Raw genomic sequence first — 19,894 nt, forward strand, 5'->3', positions numbered from 1 at the left:
GTTTTATACTGGGGAGGTGGAATCTATAATCAGGGAATTATCCCAACTTTAGAAGGCTCTTTAAAAGATTATTATATTAAAAAGATGAAATATTACCATTTGTGACAACATGGATGAATCTTGAGAGTATTTTTTTAAATATATTGTATTGATTTTTTACAGAGAAGAAGGAAGAGGGATAGAGAGTTAGAAACATCGATGAGAGAGAATCATAGATCAGCTGCCTCTTGCACACCCCCTACTGGGGGATGTGCCTGCAACCAAGATATGTGCCCTTTACCAGACTCGAACCTGGGACCTTTCAGTCTGCAGGCCGATGCTCTATCCACTAGACAAACCAGTTTTGGCAAGAGAGTACTATGTTAAGTGAAATAAGTCAGACAGAAGAAGGACCAAAAACATTGGATTTTACTCATGTGGAATATAAAACAAAAAATAACATGAACAAAACAAAAACAAACTCATAGATACAGACAACAGAATGGTAATTACTAGAAGGGGTGGGGAGAGGGTCAAATATATGGTAAGGGAAAGAAACCAGACTTTGAGTGGTGAGCACAAAATAGAGTACATAGATGTCCAATTACAATGTGCACTTGGAAATTATATAATGTTATTAACCAATATCACCCAATAAATTTAATTATTAAAAAAGATCTTGAATATGACATAGTTCATTACTGATATCCATGTTAAACTTTGAAGGATAGTCACCAAAATAAGAGAAATAGAATATGTAGCTTCCACAACTAAAAGTGGTGGTGGTGGTGGTAAGAGATGACCCGGCCAGTGCAGGGGGGCAGTTAGGGGCAAACAGGCCTGCACACAGAGGCAATGAGGGGTGATAAGGCTGACAAGGGGGGGCGGCAGTTAGGGGCTACTAGGCAGGCAGGTGAGCGATTAGGAGCCAGTGATCCAGGATTATGAGAGGGATGTCCAACTGCTGGTATCGGGCCTATACTGGCAGTCTGACATCCCCTGCAGGGTCCTGGATTAGAGAGGGTGCAGGCTGGGCTGAGAGGACCCCCCTTGTGCATGAATTTCATGCACTAGGCCTCTAGTACTAGGATAATGCCTCATCCTCAGAAACCATGTCAGCCAACGTCAAACTATCTTAACTTTGCTGTTTGCTTCTTTAAGGAATGAGCCTGCACCAATTATAAGGCCATTGGCTGCAAGTACCTCAGGCCTCCAGCTTTTTTTTTTTCTTTTTTTTTTTTTTTTTTTTCTGGGCATTCTACTTGTGTATGGGCTCTATTTTAGGCTGGCAGCAAATCGTGACAGCTGTACCATGCATCACATCCAAATGCCACGTTGTCCAGAGGCAGATAGGGCTGTCTCTCCCAGAGTCTCCTCAGGAGTAAGGAGAAGCCCTCTAGCCTATTGGCCAGAACTGGGCCATGTGCTAGTGTGTCAGTCAGGGTCTAGGATGGAAAACTAATGCCACTCAGATGCACATTTGGTATAAAGAACTGAACAAAGAATTGGGGGCTTCCACACCTGGGAGAGCCAATGAAGTTCAAAAACTCTACCCCTAGCCCTAGCTGGTTTGGCTCAGTGGATAGAACATCAGCCTGTGGACTGAAGGATCCTGGGTTCGATTCCCGTCAAGGGCACATGGCTGGGATGTGGGTTAATCCCCAGTAGGGGGCATGCAGGAGGCATCCAATCAATGATTCTCTCTCATCATTGATGTTTGTCTTTCTTTTCCTTCTCATTTCTTCTCTAAAATCAATTTTAAAAAATTAAAAAACAAACAAAAACTCTACCCTTGAAGATCAGAGGAGTTGACCCTCAAAGAGCTTGACCTGAAACACCTAAGTGTGTAATTCCTCAAGTTTGTGCCAAAAAGCTGCTAGGAATCTCTCAACTGCTCACCTACACAGCTATCACAGTCTCTAGGTAGGGGTGTCGAACTCAATCAGAGAAGGGGCCAAAATCTAAAATCCAGCCTAAATCGCGGGCCGAATGGTTTACTGAACAGTCATAAACTGTCATTGTGATGGAAACGCAGCGGAGTGCAGTGATGACAGCGCGGTGCGGGCCACATTGCAAGGCCTGGCGGGACGGATTTGGCCCGCGGGCCATGTGTTTGACACATGTGCTCTAGAGGAAATAACACCAGCCTCTTTGCAAATTTTGCCCTCTTGTGGGCAATAATCTGGAACAGGATGGAGACAGCGACTCCAGGAAGCACAGTCCTAGACTTGGAAGGAAACGGTGGTGGTACCATGGTGGCAGCAGGCCTTCCAGCACACCTACTCTGAAACCAGCCCCCACAAAGGGGACCAGGCCACAGGGCTTGGCTTAGGTCACTTAGGAGTTCCCTTTCATGCTGGAGGGTAGGGGAAAGTCACTCAACTGTGTCACCTGGAGAAGGATTGAAACTCAACCCCACTCCCCACCAAATCAGTGCTTCACTAAATGAGGAAAAAGCTGTTCAGACAACCAACAGTGCCTGCTACATGCTGTATCACACCGTTATCATAATTATCTTTGCCAATAAACACATGTGTTACCAAATTAGCTAGCTATGTGTTTTAAAGGAATATGTTACATGACCTTCACCATGCCTACCTGCGATTACCCACAAGGTACAATCTCCTGCAAGCAATTCAAATGCCAGGCTACATTGTAAAATTACAGTCAGCCCATTAGTAATTTATAGTGCTACAGCATTCAGGAAAAAAGTTAAAGCTCCTTTTAGAAAATTCCTCCATTAGCTCTTCTCCTCCCAGTAACCAGCCAGATTTATTCATCTGCTGCTTCTTTATATGCCTCGCCACCACCCCAAGCACATCCTAGATTTAATGCATTTATTTGCAGGCTCAAATGTACAAGGTTGCCACATACACCCTCCCCCCCTTCCCTTCCTGCTGCTCATCTTCCTGATCTCCATTCAGCAGTCGTTTTACATCCCAGTTAATGCCACTCCAATTTCCTTAGGGACCGTGGGACCAGTTAGCCCCTGGGAGAATGAAAACTGATGGCTGCCAATCCATTTGAGGGCCGGAGGAAAGAAAGGATATAAGTGTTAAGGATGCTATTTTTCTGATCTCTCACTAGGGCTGTTTACAGTAAATCCTTTGCTATAAGAAAGCCCTGAAAACAAGCCTCCTTTGGGGGTGTCAGGAAAGTTATGTGCATGCAGGTGCCAGGGAGGGGCATCTGTTCCAGAAGGGCCCTACAGCTCTGCGTTTCCTCCTACATGCCTCCTCGAATATGCAGGCTGTGTATGTATTTATAACGCTGCAGTTAAAAAAGTGAACTTTATTAGCAGAGATGACTGTCTTAATTCCAGTGGCTGCAGAGCAACCAGAGGCTATAGGCACCAGGATTACCTATGTTCCATCGAATCTTGTGCAAATGGAGGGGGGATTCTGAGTCACTAACTGGGCATGGAGAAGGATGGAGGAAGGGCTAGATTTGACTAGCTTTGTGGGGGACTCTGGAGGTCCAGAGACATGTCCAAATGTTTTCTCCAGGGAGTGACTATGACCTGAGCTTAGCGACCTCACCATGCATTTTTGCATCCACCCATCCTGGTGGCAGTCCCTCAGTGTTTGTTGAGTGAATGAGTGAACGAAATGTTGACCCTGGAAGCTCCTGAATTGTTCTCTGTGTGTGCACATCTCCCCTTCCTATTCAAACATTTATTCTAAATCAGCGGAGCCACAGCTGTACAATTAAAGAGTCTCACTCACAATCTCTGTGAGCCAACTGAGGCTCTGAGCCTTGGCTGCACATTAGAATCACTTTGGGGGCAGGGTGGAGGAGGTTGTTTGAAAATTCCAGCACCTAGGCCTACCTCAGACAATTACAACCAGAATCTCTGGGGCTGAGGCCTAGGCAGTGGATCTCCCAGGTCCAGAACCAAGCTAGTGAGGAGATTGCTCTGGCTCCGGAGTGAGGGGACCTAGATGATATCCCTCAGTCCAGAAAAGCTCCAGGGCCACTTTCACCAAGGCCCAAAGTGCAGGCAGAAAAGAAGAAATCCTGATGGGACTCGGGAATAGGTTTTTGTGCTCACCTGGAATTTGAAGAGGGGAGGGTGTGTCGCATGTCTAGGGAATACATAACACTTTCAACAATAAAACGATGCCACCCTGTGAACTGAGAGGGGAAGCTATTGAATATCCCCACCTACCCTGGCTAGTGACCCCTCTCCAGCCTTCAGCCCCGCCCAACCCCGCACACAGTGCCTGCAGCCCAGCAGCCTCCGTGCAGGGACCCAAGTTTTCTCTGGGGACTTCATACTGTTGCTGGGACAGGTAGGTTTCTGTTTGGATTGCAGACATCTCGGGGTGGGGGGCGGTTGGGCTCGCACTGGGGGACGGGGGAGCTATGACTCAGGGGAAATTCTAAGTTGCTACAAGCTTCAGCAAGCCTGCGTGGGCGGGAGGTGAGAAAGGCAAACAGAGGGCTGAAAACCGTGCCAGGAACCTGCCTAGCGGATCATCACAACTTGGCTATAAATAACCAGCGGACCCATGAACGCGTTAGCGAAGCTGTTTTCTAAAGCAGCGTATATGCAAAAACGAGTGCTCCCCATGAGGAAACCCTCAAACTGCTCCAGAAGGCCAAATAAAACTACAGAACACCTGTCTGCTGGCGGTGCCTTCCCATAAACAGCTTTTCAAGCGAACCGAAAGCTACCTTCACAGACACCAAAAGAATCCAACATTTAAAAAATATATTTTATTGATTATTTATTTATTTTTACAAAGAGGAAGGGAGAAGGATAGTTGGAAACATCGATGAGAGAGAAACATCCATCAGCCGCCTCCTGCGCACCCCCAAATGGGGATGTGCCCGCAACCAAGGTACATGCCCTTGACCGGAATCAAACCTGGGACCCTTCATTCCACAGACCGACTCTCCATCCACTGAGCCAAACCGGTTAGGGCCAAGAACCCAACATTTTAATTGTGTAAGGGAAATATTTCTAAAATGGGTTCTTTCCCCCCCCCCCCCGGGGGGGTGAATAGAGTGCACAGTCATTTATTGGCTGTTTTTTGGTGGTCCAGGAAGCAGAACTCAGATTTGCTTCCGAATCACCCTTCTCACACACCTCCCGTCGGGGCCCAGGGGTGGAGCAGGAGACCTCAGCCGCAGCCACCAGAGTGCCTGTTTCGCCTGGCCCCAGGCCCTGGCTCTCATGCGTGGGCTCCGTGACAACTATTTCCCTTGCTTTGGGGGCCTTTCTGGCTCCCATGCACTTAGATATGTAGATACACTTACTGCAAATCTGGTCTGTATATAAGTGAAGAGTACTGAAGTGAATTTATTATTATTTCTTTTAATACTTTAAAATTCACGTTGGTTTTTTTTTTTTTCATAGCCTCAAAAGACTCATAAAACTTCCTATCCCATGACCCGAGAATACTCTACAGAGGCATGGCTTGGGGGAAATAACCTAAAATAAGTCATGCCTAGTTTCTGTCTTGTTTCTCAAAATGTTATGTACACAGTCCAATTATGCCTCAGTGCCCTAGACTTTGCAATATTGACATATCCAGCGTGGCACAACTAAAGTAAAATAAACTATGCTACCTTTTATTCTGAAGTCAGCGTAGAGGAGGCTTGCTTGCATCATTATTGACCTTTAAGTAGAAACTGGATTGTGGGAAATTCTGTATAAAACCTACAGTTTTAAACCTACAGGTACCTGAGTCAGCTGTGAAACTCCCCCCAGACCTGAAGGTTTAGAATTGTGGGTGAAAGTAAGCCACTGACGCATCAAGTCCCTGCACCTGGTTCATTGCTGAACTAGAGAAGAGAGGTGGGATGCTCTCAGAAGCTACCACCTTAAGACATGACAAGGAGAGAGGCAGCAGCCCAGTCACTCCCAGCTGTAGAGACAGAAGAAAGGGGAAGACAGCCCTGTAAGCTTCACTAGGCCCGGCTCCGAGGACCTCATTATTAGAACCCAGAAAGACAAACGAGGTTCACAATTACAACTCTATGTTACTAAGAAAAGTCTACAGTGTGGCCACATGGCTTTTCTTTTCTTTTTTCCAAGGGAGGGAAAGGTGCAATACATTTCAGAAACCTTTACATCTAAGAATGGCTAGGTTTGAACATTTAAAATGGCAGATTGGAACTAGTCTGGGAAAATCACTTATGCAAATTCCTCAATTCCTATTAATAGGATAGGAACATTTAAAAAGAGGAGACCAAGCTTTTTGGTTCTACTTGTATTATCAGCTAGTTATGTCTGGGAGCTCCGTGTCCTCATCTTTAACATGGGAAAGCCTAGATTAAAGGTCCACTTGCTATGTACAGGTATTTCAGTTTAAATAGTAGGTTAAATATAAATAAGATGAGAAGTTCAGTTCCTCAGACATATTTCAGGTGCCCAATAGCTGCCATGTAGCTATTGTAATGGAGAGTGCAGATTTAGAACATTTCTATAATCACCAAACGTCCTGCACGGGTCTAGATCCGAAGGAGAAAATGTTTCATCTCCTATGCCACTGCCTACTGATTGGTAATAGCAGTGGACAACATCTTTGGGTTGTCTGATCAGGCTGTGAGCCCTCCCTTCCTCCCTGCGACTGCTTCCCATGCTATAGGTGTGGGCACTAGGTAGTTCTTTCAAATGCTGTCACTTCTTCTCTGATTGTGGCTGATTGGGCCAAGAGTGGTCACCTGACCCAAGCACAGTGACTCAGCGTCTCTCCCTCAGAAATGTGATGCTGAGATTCAGAGTCAGTCTCTCTAGGAGATGGTCCCAGAATAAGACATGAGTGCTATGCGTGGCGATCTGACCTCAAGCAGTTTGGAGACAGAGAAAACCCGACTGCAGGGAGAAAAAGGGCCACAAGTGAGCAGAAACACGCAAAGATAAGGGTCACCGTCCTGATGGCGTTCTGGTTCCTGGTGCCTGAGGCCTCCCTGCATTATTGCTCTTGACTTTTTGGGGACACTCTGTATGTTTGCGTGAAATTCCTTATTTACTCAAGGTGGCTCCAGTTGGCTCCTGTTACTTGTAACTGAAGAATCCTGTCTAAAATCAGTTGTAGTTTCCTAGTATTGAGAAGAACTCAAAAGCTCTCTTCAGACTCAGCAGAACACAGTGATGGATTGACCATGTTGGTCATGGGTGCAGCCAGAGGAGTTGAGGCATCTGTGCTGAATACTTGCCATCCTTGATTGGTCATTTTCTGAAGTGATGTTCAGTTCTCAAATTCCTTTTGTTTCTCTGGGGAATTCTTAGTGTTTTTGTTTTGTTTTGTTTTTCTGATAATGTTGGGCGAATAACATGTTATTGTTTCATTCCCTAATGTTTACTATTAACTGTTTCCATCAGTGAAATAAAGTATAATATAAAGACACTTTAAGATCTTAGAAAGGTAATAAATTGGAGCTATTAAGTATCAAAGTCTCCAAGTTTTACATATAATGTGAGCTATACATCTAAACACGCTTTCAGCAAAATGCAATTTTTAGTAATGCCAGCCGAATTCCCCAAAGCTGGTGGCATTCTACAAGTTTAAAAAAATATCACAAAGCTGGAAGAAAAAAAAAAAAAAAAGCTAAATGATGTCAAATTTATGAAGGCAAATTGAAATTAATCAAAAAGCATTTCTTAACCTAAAGAAATGTAACCAAATTTGTTTGTTTAATAATTATGTTATGTTTGACCCATGAGCGTTAGCCTTTTTCCCCAGATGATAGTTATGATCTGAAATATATGAACAATGAGGAAGGGAATTAACTGAAAAAGGTTATCAGTGTGGGACCAGAGGCAATAGTTGTAAGGATGCAGAGATAGGGCAAGGCAACATAACAAGCTAGGGAGAGCTCAAGATTGAACCAATGGTCCAGAGACAGGTAAGACTGTCTTGTCAAAAATACACACAACTATGACAGGCCAGAAAGTAAGGCAGAAGTTCAAAATCAGTCAGGGTAAGTACAGGATAGACCTTGTTTGCCTGCTTTAGGACAGGTTGGTATAAATGAAAGAATTAGGAATGAAGCAATCCTTTCTCTTACACTTCAAGGCTTTTGCATCTTTTACTCTTAGGCCTGTTATTACATACCGGAAGCCCAGTGCACAAAATTCATGTGTGTGTGTGTGTGTGTGTGGGTGTCCCTCTGCCTGGCCTGCACCCTCTCACAGTCTAGGACCCTTTGGGGGATATCTGCCTGCAATCCTAAGCTGGCAGTCAGACATCCCTCTGGCAGACCAGGGCTCTCACGCCCGGGACCCCTCGCTCCGTATCGCCCGCCTGCAGTGCTGGAGGCAGGAGAGGCTCCTGCTACCACTGTTGCACTTGCCAGCTGTGAACCCAGCTTCTGGCAGAGTGGCACTCCCGCTGTGGGAGCACATTGACCATCTGCTTTGAGCATCTGCCCCCTGGTGGTCAGTGTGCATCATAGTGATCGGTCGTTTTGCCGTTTGGTCCATTTGTATATTAGGGTTTTATTATACAGGATTTTCCCTCCATAACCACTGTGGAGTCCACTGTGGTGGACAGACCTTCGTTTGGCCCCATTTTTATGCCCTGCATAATCTCTTCTTTCTGAGTGTGAGTGGGGCTTGTTCCTGATACTTGTTATGTATCCTTGAGTGGAACAGGGATGCAGGCTCAGGTGAATTCTAGCCTTGGTTCGATCCAGGGGGACTCTGGGACTCTGGACTGTATGTTGCACTACAGAGTCGTCGACCTTAAAGCAAAGGGACTGGGCTTTTGTGCGCCTGTATTCATCAGCCATTGTCTTCTCCGGGTGAGAGTGGGAGTGACACATTCCCCTAGGTGGGAGCTTTCAGCCAGAGCACTTGCAGCAGCTTGCAGATGAGTGTACTGACTAGTGAAGGAGCCCTGGACTGTGACCTAAATATAGAAGACCAGGCCAGGACCAGAATACTTTATCTGCTGGCAGTTTGGCCTTAAGCCTCAGTGAGGAATCAGAGAGTGTGGGCTGGGCTGTGCAGAGTCTCAAGGGCTCCCTTGCATAGAGGCTTAAGGTCTAGAATCCTAGCAGGTCAGGCATTTTTCCTTGGCTTTTTCTTCTTGGCTGACGTTAAATCTCAGCCTCTGCATCACACATTTTGGGTGGCAAAGAAAAGTAAGAAGAAGGAAAAGCAGAGGAGACATAAACCCTAGTACTGTGGCTCAGTAGGAACAAATTCCTTGTCCTTCATTCATTGCCCCAAGGAATGTTTCGCTGAGTGCCTGCACTGGGCCACCAAGGCACTCTGTGAGGTTGTGAAGGCAAATTCCAAGAGCAGTTCCAAGGCCGTTTGGAGCAATGGCAGGGTGACTAAAATACTTGCTGCTCTAGGGTTTCCGGTGTCCCCAAGAGAGGTGTGGCTTGGTCAGTAGGGAGTGCCAAGAAGTATAGCAACAGGCCCCAGCCAGCCTGCCAGGGACTCCAAGGAGAGCGCCGAGGTCAGTCTGGGGCACCAGCCAAAGGGCAGGGTCTGAGTAAGCAAGTTAAGGTCAGCCTTCAGAAGCCCAGGCCAGGGAGAAGGGCTCAGGCAGGTGGAGACTGGGCACAGAAGCCTGGCATTGCCAGGTGCCAGGTGAAAGGAAGATGATAGCATATCTAGCACCTCGTCCTTGCCAGGCACTTTGAATGCATTTAATTGTCACAATAACCTTGCAAGATAAATATGATGTTCAGAAAGATTAAACAGTGCTCCTCAAACTTAAATGAGCACATGTGTGAAATCTCCCTTCCCTCCAACAAAATCTTCAGTAAATGGTTTCTTCTATGAATGCCTATGGATCTGTTTTGAAGGACCCACCAAGTGCTGAGTTAGGAGGTTCATAGTGAGAACATATTGCCCAAGTGAGCCTGTCCACACTAAGAAAACTAAACAACAAAAGAACAACTAAGCGAATGAATGAATGAATGAATGAATAGATCCTGGGATTTCTGAGACTCCACACTAGGTAATTGTAATCCCTGGCAATGCCTGGAATCACTTCAATCAACCCTCCAGCTAAATCCTGGAACCTGCGAACTGGCCTGTTCCATTTCCTATTACACTCTATCTCAAAGTTCCTTCTACTTTCTTTTCTTTCACATTGTGGTGATGGAAGAGATTTCTAAAGCAAGAAGTCTCTGTTCATTTGTCCCTTAATTCATGTGATTTGAAGTGCTGTGTGCAATGGAAAATTCTCAGAAAAGGTGGAATTTCATAGCCAGCAAGAGTACTAAGATTGGACTATTATGTGAAGCAGGAAAAAGCAGCTGCCACAAAAGAGGCAAGAGTAAAATGTTCAAAGATGATGTCTCAGTGGGGACAGTGGAGGGTAGAAGGGAAAGAAAAACTTAATTTAATGATGGCATGTAAGCCGACCCTTAAATTAAGGCTGACATTTGGACATGAAGAGATAAGGATTTAGGGGATAGAGATTGGGTGAGGAGGTAATTCCTGTGCTACCCACTCTGCCCTCCAGATCCCTCCAGATCGTTCCTCATGCTTTTCTGGCTCAGAAGAAAGCTGCACTGACATGTTAAAAAGAAACTGGTCTCGGGCTTTTCCACCATCCCCCAGAACTCCATAGTTTCTTTTCCACCGTGATCTTCTGGGAATAGCTCTCCATTCTGCTCACCAAATGAGAGAAGAAAAGAATTAGTGTTGAGCCTTGGCCTGTGTCTTAGTGGTTAGAGCACTGGGCCATGCACCGAAGGGTCTCAGGTTCGAGTCCTGCTCAAGGGCACATACCTGGGTTGCCTGTTCGATTCTTACTTAGCCAGTGGTCCTGGTGCATGTGGGAGGCAGCCAATTGATGTGTATCTCTCATATCAATGTTTTTCTCTCTGTGTTCCTCCCTGACACTTCCACTCTCTCTAAAAAACAAAGGAAAAATATCCTAGGGTGAGAATTAACACACACACACACACACACACACACACACACACAAAATTATGAAGGAAAAGGAAGAAAAGGGGGAAGAGGAAGAAAGGAAAGAAAACACCATAAAGGTATTACTAGTGGCCAGAAAACAAAACAAAAAACCAGTAATGTCAAGTTGTTATCTTTCCTGAAAAAAACACACAAACAAACCCAGAAACTTTGCCTATAAAAAAAATATATTTGCTGAGGTCAAAAGCAGACTTTTTATAGAATAGGAAAAGAGCACATGGGTTGTGGTTTTCTGTGAAACTGCCACTACTTTTAGACAAAACCACCTGCTGATCTTCCTTGTCAATTTCCATTGCCATCCCTGGTAATTCCCAGGAGCTACCAATTAATTCCTTCTGAAGTATAAGATCCTACAAAATTTATCATTATTTTTTATAAATGTATTTTATTGATTTTTTTTTTTTTTTTTTTACAGAGAGGAAGGGAGAGGGATAGAGAGTTAGAAGCATTGATCAGCTGCCTCCTGCACATTCCCTACTGGGTATGTGCCTGCAACCAAGGTACATGCCCTTGACCAGAACCAAACCTGGGACCCTTGAGTCCGTAGGTTGATGCTCTATCCACTGAGCCAAACCGGTTAGGGAAAAAACTCATTATTTTCTTGATCACTGATGATGTTCCAGGACTTATGGAATAGGCAGAATTGTTGGGATCTTCTGTCCAGTGTATGCTTGTACCTGACAGATAAGAACAAGGAAGAATTGCATATGTTCATACAGAATCAATCCCCACTATGGTCCTCACTATGTTCTTAGTAGCATGTTAGCTTTGCATGGAATATAGTTATGATTTTATTTCTATCCTCAAGAAAACCAGGGTCTAGTAAAATGGTGTGATAGATATACACAAAATGAATGACTTAGCCCATAAATTAGGGCTTTTGAGTTTACAAAGTGTTTTCATAGATAACACTTCACTTGATCTTTTATAAGTCATTAGAGGCTCATTGCATGAAATTTGTGCACTGGTAGGGTCCCTAGTGGCTGCCAGCTGCTGGTTGGGTACTCCCTCCCTCCCCACTCCCCTCCCCACCCAACTCGCCCCCTGGTTGAACTCCCAGAAAAACTCTGGTTGAGGGAACAATTTGCATACTATGCTTTTATTACATAAGATTGTGAAAACAACACATAGTGGCTGTAGCAAAGTAAATTCTAACTTTGGAGCTATATCAAAGATTGAATTATAAAGATACATTTAAATGTTTTACAATAAAATGTGAAATGCATTATTTTTTATGATTTCCTAGTTTTTTCAATGAACTTTTTTTTAAAAATTACTTTTAAAAAATATTCTACGTACATACTAACATTTCTCAATTTTGTTACATAAGTGGGCTTGTACTGAACTACATCTACATGGAGCCTAAACAAAGAAGAGTTAGGAAGAGTCATGGAGAATGAAAAGTTGACGGTGGCCTCGATGGTTGTCCATTAGAGAGAGAAGCAGACTCAGGTAACTGCCTTTTCAAGCTCTCTTTGAATGGAAGTTATGGCCAGTTGAGCTCAGTCACAGACTGATGTCATTGGCCATTGGGATTGTTCCACATTCCTTTTGTGACTTCCTCTTCACCAAGAGGTCCTCTATCTACAATCCAGCCATTCACATTGCATTTCCTCCTAGAAGAGAATGTGCTGATAAGAGAGTCCAGATTCCTGAAGTTGTTAACGTTTTTAAAAATCTTCTTTATCAACCTTCTCTATCCCTTCTACCTCCCTCTGCCAAAAGAGAAAACAAAAACTAAATTAAAATTAAATGAATTGCTACTCATTTGAATAAAATTAGTTAGTGAAAAGCCAAACCAAATAACAAATTGATTGGTAAACCAAGACACCAAAGATATATTCCTAAAGCCTGAGGAAAATATCCTGCCATGACACTGATTCTTCATGGCCAGGTGTACCATGTGCTGTGGTTTTATTTGCCAGCCTGTGAGGTCAAGAGGGCTTCAGTACAGATGAAATGACTCTGCCTGATGTGTCTTGAAGGACAGAAGAAAAGATCTCAGTCATGTGGTCTTTAAACTTTCTTTTCTTTGGTATGAATTTCTTAAAGAAAACTTTAAAAGCTACGTACAGCTCATAATCTTTATGGTTGCGTCTAAAAATTTTTCATCAGCCCTAGTTGGTTTGGTTCAGTGGATAGAGCATCAGCCTGTGGCCTGAAGGGTCCCAACTTCAATTACTGTCAAGGGCACATGCCTGGGTTGTGGGCTCAGCCCCCAATAAGGGATGTGCAGGAGGCAGCTGATCAATGCTTCTCATCATTGATGTTTCTATCTCTCTCCTCCCTCTTCCTTCCTCTCTGAAATAAATAAAAAATGTAGTATTAAAAAATAAATATTTTTCATCATGCCCGGCCGACATGGCTCAGTAGTTGAGCATTGACCTATGAATCAGGAGGTCATGGTTGGATTCCTGGTCAGGGCATATGCCTGGGTCGTGGGCTCAATCCCCAATATGGGATGCAGGAGGCAGCCGATAAATGATTCTGTCTCATCATTGATTTTTCTATCTCTTTCTCTCCATCTCCCTTTCTCTCTGACATCAATAAAAATATATTTAAAATAAAAATGTTCATTATAAATTTCAGTATTTGTAAGGAATGCAATTCCCTGTTTATTATGAATACTGATATTTTATTTTACTATTTTATTTTTGTAATCCTCACTGGAGGATATTTTTCTATTGATTTTTAGAGAGAGTGGGAGAGAGAGGGAAAGACAGAAACATCAATGTTAGAGAAACACACCAACTCATTGCATCAGACGAGGGAGGAGCCTGCAATCCCAGTATGTGTCCTTGATCTGAATTGAACCCAGGGCCCTTGGCTCTATCCACTGAGCCAAATCAGCTAAGGCATAAATACTGATATTTCAAAACAGGCCTTATGTATAATTTTAAAATATGTTCCAAATGGAATCTATATTTTATAGTAATTTGATATACAATTATATATTAAAAATATATAAGAACAGCCGAAACCGGTTTGGCTCAGCAGTAGAGCATCGGTCTGCGGACTGAAAGGTCGCAGGTTCGATTCCGGTCAGGGGCATGTACGTTGGTTGCGGGCACATCCCCGGTAGGGGGTGTGCAAGAGGCGGCTGGTCGATGTTTCTCTCTCATCGACGTTTCTAGCTCTCTACCTCTCTCCCTTCCTCTCTGTAAAAAGATCAATAAAATATATTTAAAAATATATATATAAGAACAAACACTACTTAAAATACTAACATTTAAAATAAGACTTTTATATAATTTTAAGAAATGCTTCCAATGAAATCTATATACTGGAGGGGAGCAGAATAGGTCACCCAAAATGTATCACTCTGGCATGTGGATAATTTTGAGCTGAAGACATTCAAGGTCCAAAAGATTTAGGAAGAGCATTACACCTTCCCCTTAACTGCCTGAAAGAGTGTAGATAAAGGGTTTGGTTCAAAAAGGGAATTATCACCAGCATTAACTACCAATGGACTGGTTCATAGGCCCACCACTGAGCCATGATGGCCTGGCTAGAACATGCTTTCTTAACTGTTGCATCATTCTCTCTTCTCTATTTATGTTTTCATCCCTTAACCTTATAGAACTTTATCTGTATGAAACATACTGTATCATATTTTTCTGTAACAAAAAAATGTATATAAACTCAGAGTCCAAAAGTCATTAAGTGTAAAACATTTCTTTGTTGTTGTTAATCCTCACTTGAGGATATTTTTTTCTTTGACTTTTTGAGAGAGAGTGGAAGAGAGAAAGGAAGGGAGGCAGGAGGGAGCAAGAACAAGAGGGAGTGTGAGAGTGAGAAACTTTGGATGTGAGAGAGATACATAGATTGGTTGCCTCTTGTTCACACCTCGAATTGGCTGGGAATCAAACCTAAAACCCAAGTATGTGCCCTTGAATGGAAATCAAATCTGAGATCCTCCAATGCTTGGGCACTCTAATGACTGAGCAACACTGGCCAAGGCAACTGTTAAAACATTTCTTAATACGATAATTATTGGTATATAATTAATAAAAATAACATAAATGTATGTTTTGGGAATTATTATTATTAAACAAAATTTTTGTTGGAAGTGGAACTCTTCATGTGTTGGATAGATTTTTTTTCTTTTGTTTGCTCTACTCTTTATTTATGTTTTTATTATTTTTTAAAATATTTTTTTATTGATTTCAGAGAGAAAGGGAGAGATAGAAACATCAATGATGAAAGATAATCACTAATTGGCTGCCTCCTGCATGTCTCCTACTGAGGATCGAGCCCACAACCTGGGCATGTACCCTTGACTGGAATCAAACCCAGGACCCTTCAGTCCACAGGCTGACACTCTATCCACCTAGCCAAACTAGGTAGGGCTGTAATTCTACTATTTTAGAAACACTAAAAAATAACATATTCACATTGACTATTACTTATTGCTAAATAAGTAATGTCAATAGAATCAATAAATGAGTATCAATTTATGAAATAAGCATCAACTTCCTATGTTTTATTTTTTTATAGATGTAAATCCTGATACATTTTTTTTTCATATTTAAGCAGTGGTATTTGAAGTTTTGTTATAGAAATGTCATTTAATTCTTTGAATTATTTTAACATTTTTCTCAACATTATTTTTAAATAGCTGTCAGTGCATAATTCACATCTCCAACTTTGTTGAGAGAAGTGAATCAATACCATCTGACTTGTGAAAATATTTGTAACCAGTTATTAGAGTTACTTTCTCAACAATAGCACCAGTATTTTGAATTGCTGCTTTGCTGGAGAGCTTGGAGGTTTTGTACCCTGAGGCAGGGCCCCATTGTAAGTTGTGAAATGCAAAGAGGGAGGAGAACCTTTGTTCAGTAAAGTGGGGAGAAGTGCATTGTAAAAGGGGAACTTGCAACTTTGACCTCCTCTTTCTTAGGTAGATTTTAGAAAAGAGTAAAAATGAGCTTTGAGTGACTAGAAATTAACTCCCTTTGGATTGCTTAAGACTCTACTAAGTCCTCCTGACTCTTACTACTTGGACTGTGGTCTGTGGACCAGCAACATTAGTGTTACCTGTGAGCTTGTTGGAAGTGCGGAATCTCAAGTCTAGTCCAGACCTACTGGATCAGGACCTGCATGTAACAGAATCTCAAGGTGAGTCATAAACACATGAAGATTTGAGAAGCACTGGACTAGACCTCTCCCCCAAACGTTGGCTCTGTGGTAGGTTCCTTCCCGGTGGAGGAAATCATGCTTCTGGCTTCAGTTCTCCAAGAAGTCACCTGCTTCAGTTTCCAGCACCATAGGAGACCGGGCTTGGCTTTCTGACTCTGCAAATAATTTGAAGACTGCTTACGTGAAGCTGGATGATCCTTAAGGGAATCTTGGTAAGTGCTAGCTGATAGCCCCACTTCCTTCTCACTAATAATCAGATTTTGGTCAGAGATCTGGTTTTCTCTGACTGTCATGCTGCCCATGAATTACTGGATGTTAAGACTGGCAAGATCCACCTGTGTCGAGGAGAGGTTTCCTCCTACCATCCCTGGGAACTTTGGAACCTTGTCATTTAGAGAGCTAATAATAGAACAGGTTTTTTTGTTTTTGTTTTTAAGGAAAATGAAAGCCAATTCAAATTAAGGGTCAAAAGCGACTGGCTGGAGCAAGAAAAAAATGGCTGCAATTGTTTTTGAAATGTTTTTGCCTTTCCCTGCAAAATGCTGTGTTGACAGTTGTGCCATCCAAGCTTGGCCTAGCCCTCTGCCTGCCTCTTGGCTCTGTGTTCGCTTTTCATGTGTGTGGGATTCCAGATCTATAAACAAAGTGGCCTGGCGCCAGCGCCTCCCTCTTGGGTGCAAACACCCAAGTGTCAGTGGTGTTTGGAAGTAGCCAAGCAGTCCGTGGGAGGAAGTGTTTCCTTGACATCAATCTGCAGCAGGAAAGTCTCTGGTATGCGATAGAGCAAGGGTGGCTTAAGGTTCAAACCCTGTCTATCACTCGTTAGCTGGGCAATGCAGACAAGTTACCTAAACTCTGAACTTCCGTGTCTCTATTTGTAAAATAGCTATAAGAAAATAAAATGAGGCTTAGTGTTACAGGGACTTCAATATCAGGGTTTTTGTTTGTTGTTTGAATCCGTCTGCTTGCTTGCACTGACCCAAAGAAATGCAAGAGCAGGAGTATGCAGTAAAGAGAGACAAATTGCTTAATGTTGAATTGGTCAATCCAGGGGCAGAAAACTAATGCTAAAAACTTGACTTTCTGCCTGGCCTGCATGGCTCAGTGGTTGAGCGTCGAACAATGAACGAGGAGGTCACAGTTTGATTAGAGTCAGGACACATGCCCGGGTTGCGGGCTCAATCCCACGTGGAGGGTGTGCACAAGGCAGCCAATAGATGATTCTCTCTTATCATTGATGTTTACATCTTTCTCTCCTTCTCCTTTCCTCTCTGAAATCAATAAAAATATATTTTAAAAAACACACCTTGACTCCTTGATGGTGTGTAGGTTACAAGTTATATAGGGCAAAATTACAAGACACCATGGGTTAAGGGTGGTTCTGGGTTGTGCTGGGAGCTGATTGGTCGAAAGTGAGGCAGGGGTAATAAATCATTTCTTTATGTCTTGAGGACAGCTCCAGCATTTCTCTGTCTGGTGTCAGGGAACAGTATCCAGGGGGTTGCTCCACCTTAAGGGTCAGCAGCTGAAGCATAACTGAGGTGAGATGTTATCTTTCCTGCTTGCAGTCCAGACCTTGTGACCACCAGTCAGGGTCCAGCCACCGTCTTCTGCTGCCTCAGGGGTTGCTGATTATCTGGTGGAAAGGCTAGATCTCTGAGGTGTATGGAGAGAGTGAGATATGATTTCTAGAGCTAGGATATAAAACTAAACTTAAAGCCATAAGGACCCTCAGTTTCATTAGTGTATCAGTGAGTAAGTGAAAAAAAAATAAAGCTCTGAAAGTTATTGTCCTCCTTCCAAAAACAAATAGGGATTCTTTTTTTTTTTTTTAAATCTTTATTGTTGAAAATATTACAGATGCCCCCCCCTTTTTTCCCATTGATCCCTTCTACCTCATTACCCTTCATTCCCCAGCTCAGGTCCTCACCACACTACTGCCTGTGTCTATGGGTTATACATATATCATTGCTTCATGAAATCACCAGATATTAGGCTGGGGCAAGTTCTTAAAAATCATCTCATTTGCTCTTGAAGAATCTGGACGGAAAAAATTATCTGCACTAATGAGTTAAGTTTCTGATTTCACAATAGCACCTATTGCTAATGATAATTTAGACAGTGGCTAAGAAGGGACATATTTCTCTCCAGATGATTGGCCACAGATCAGTGCCACAGGTTATAAGAATAAGTCAGAACATGAATAGATTAGAAGAGAGATAATAAATAGAGCAGAAGAGGGAAGACACTGAGAGTCCTCAAATGCACCTCATTTGCTACTGTGAGCAGCATTTAGAATAGTGAAATGATGTGCTACTATCAGGGATTCTCAAAGTGGGGTCCCTAATCAGCAGCATTAGTATCCCCTGGGAACTTGTTAGAAATGCAAATTCTCTGCCCTCAGCCCAGACCTCCTAAATCAGAAACCCGGGGAGTAGGGCCAGTAATCAGCATTTAGCAAACTTTACATAAGGATTCAGATGCACAGAAGAGGTAGGGAGTTACTGATTCACGTTACAACCACCTTTTCCAAAGCAAAGTAAAATGTCTTAGCATTTTAAATTCCTCACCTCCTGGACATCTACTGGGAAAATTCCCAGATGCCATTGTCTGCTGATTCTGGCAGAGATATGCTTGAGCACCCTCACCACAGGGGAAGGTGGGGGAGAGGGGAAGGAGATCAACAGTCACAGTTAATCTCTGTGGCCTTGGGTGGAATTTGTTTAATCATGGAACAGTAACAAGAAAAGAATGATTTTGGAAGTTAAGCAAGTGACTCTGATCTCACTTCTGTTCCCTGGAAATATCTTTCCTCTGGAGTTATGCCAGACTTATAACTTTATTGCAAATTATACATATCACTAGGTTTCCGTTTCCTCGCCTTAGCAATTCTATCTCTAGGTGCAGATACAGTGAAGCCCTCTATCGTCTGGATCGCGACAACATCTTGACGCTGTGATGTCCCACAGGCAGAGACTCTGGGCTCTTCTGAAGGGCTGTCATCACTCAGTCTCACCTTCTACTTATTCTGAATTTTCTGTTTCATGGTTAAAAGTCAAGGGAAAAACCAGAAGTTTAAATAAAGCCTGTATCACATATATTCTGCCTCTAATTCATCTTCTCTTGTCATTGGCTGTTGTGTATTTGCCTCAGGCCCCCAGATTGGTTAAGTGTCATCAGTTTAATTCCCCGTCTACAAGGCGGGCATGGATGGGTATAGATGCTCATGAATATGACTGAACCGGAAGCCCAGCAAGGCCGAGACTTGCTGAAGGCTGTGAAGCGATTCTGAGGGTCCATGGTGACTCTCTACTGCTTCCTTTATGGCACCCTCTCTGTTTATCGTGTGGGTGTTTATTACTTCCTTTATTTCCACGTGGTGTTCTCCAGAGACTTTGTAAATGATTGACTGTGTTCATCCCCCAAAACTCTGCAGAGACCAGGCTTTGTAGAGATAGTGGAAGACGGGAGAATCAGAGCTAACAGCTCCCTAATGAGGACAACTCGAGCGTGTTATTTTCAACATTCAACTCCCAAGTCTGAATAATTCATGGGGGGAAAAAAAATCTGTTCCACTAGAAATGACTGGGCTATTTTAATGAAAGTACAGATTTGGAATGTGTGAGAGCTGGAGATTACACGAGGGAACTGAAGGCAGGGAGAGAAAGTGACCAGCGCGGCAAACAACGGATTAGTGAACTCAGGTCTCCCCTGGCCAGCATCCTCATTGTCCAAGGATTCATTGTGGGTGCTGCCATCACACGGTGGCTGGTGGTTAATCCAAAATCAGAACTCAGACCTCCAGATGAACGAACATGGTCAGCTCTTTCCACTGAGCCTGCTATAAGACACCGGGCAGGGGTGGAGGGT

This window comes from Pipistrellus kuhlii, unplaced genomic scaffold (assembly GCF_014108245.1).
Source record: "Pipistrellus kuhlii isolate mPipKuh1 unplaced genomic scaffold, mPipKuh1.p scaffold_m20_p_11, whole genome shotgun sequence".
NCBI lineage: Eukaryota > Metazoa > Chordata > Mammalia > Chiroptera > Vespertilionidae > Pipistrellus > Pipistrellus kuhlii.